At 46.2% G+C, this 1,549-nt stretch overlaps 1 pseudogene; it reads right to left on the reverse strand.

Annotated features, from left to right (window-relative positions):
* Window positions 1–223: 223 nt before the first annotated feature.
* Window positions 224–1,223, reverse strand: LOC108512994 (glyceraldehyde-3-phosphate dehydrogenase pseudogene; annotated as a pseudogene).
* Window positions 1,224–1,549: the final 326 nt, after the last annotated feature.

Consider the following 1,549-nt stretch of genomic DNA (forward strand, 5'->3'; position numbering starts at 1 on the left):
TTTTTTTTTTTTTTTTTTTCACGTGAGCACAGGGGACTCTATTGATGGTAACCAACAAGGTGGGGCTCCCTAGGCCCCTCCCTCTTCAGGGGGTCTGCATGGAAATTGTGAGGAAGGGAGATTTTCAGTGTGGTGGGGGACTGAGAGCAGCAGGGAACTCCCCAGCAGCTGAAGGCCTCTCTCTTCTTCTTGCACTCTCGTTGGGGCTGGTGGTCTGGGGGTCTTACTTCTTGGAAGCCATGTGGGTTATGAGGTTCACCACCCTGTTGCTGTAGCCAAATTCATTGTCATATCAGGAAATGAGCTTGACAAAGTGGTCATTGAGGGCAATGCCAGCCCCAGAATCAAAGGTGGAAGAGTGAGTGTCGCTGTTAAAGTCAGGAGAGATGACTTGGTGCTCAGTGTAGCCCAGGATGCCCTTGAGGGAGCCCTCTGATGCCTGCTTCATCACCTACTTGATGTTACCATATTTGGCAGGTTTTTCCAGATGGCAGGTCAGGTCCACGACTGACATATTGGCAGTGGGGACGTGGAAGGCCATGCCACTAAACTTCCCGTTCAGGTCAGGGATGACCTTGCCTACACCTTTGGTAGAGCCAGTAGATGCAGGGATGATGTTCTAGTGAGCCCACAACCGTCATGCCACAGTTTCCCAGAGGGGCCATCTACAGTCTTCTGGATGGCAGTGATGGCGAGGACTACAGACATGAGTCCTTCCATGATACCAAAGTTATCATGGATGACCTTGGCCAGAGGCGCTAAGCAGTTGGTGGTACAGGATGCATTGCTGATGACCTTGAGGCTGTTATCTTACTTCTTATGGTTCATGACCACAACGAACATGGGGGCATCAGCAGAGGGGGCAGAGATGATGACCCTTTTGGCTCTCCCCTTCAAGTGAGCCCCAGCCTTCTCCATGGTGGTGAAGAAACTAGTGGACTTCACTATGTACTCAGTACAGCATCACCCCGTTTGATTTTGGTGGGATCTCGATCCTGGAAGATGATGATGGCATTTCCATTGATGACAAACTTCCCATTCTTGATGCTACCATGGGATTTGCCATGGGGAGAATCATACTGGAACACGTAGACCATGTGGTAGAGGTCAATGAGGGAGTCAATAATGGCGACAATATTTACTTTACCAGAGTTAAAAGCAGTTCTGGTGACCAGATGCCCAATATGGCCAAATCCATTGACTCAGGCCTTTACTTCCACCATGGTGTCTCTGGGATGCCAATGGCGCTGCACAAGAAGATGCAGCTGTCTATCAAACTGGAGGAGCAGAGAGCCTATTATTTTCATGTTGAACTATTTTATGTTAATTTTATTAAGTTATGTTAGTATAAAATGTTAATTTTAAAATGCATATTTTCTAGGCTTTGGAATGCTTAAGTATAATAAAAGTTATTTGGTTCTTTGACTTTTGAAAGAAAACACACTGTTTTGGGAGGCAGTACTCTGATGCAATTTTCAAGGTCCTCTGCATTTATGAGGGTGTTCAAGTATTTTAATTTATAGGCCAGTTTTGTTCCTTTATATTTAAT

The sequence above is a fragment of the Rhinopithecus bieti genome, unplaced genomic scaffold (assembly GCF_001698545.2).
Source record: "Rhinopithecus bieti isolate Rb0 unplaced genomic scaffold, ASM169854v2 scaffold_30888, whole genome shotgun sequence".
Lineage (NCBI taxonomy): Eukaryota > Metazoa > Chordata > Mammalia > Primates > Cercopithecidae > Rhinopithecus > Rhinopithecus bieti.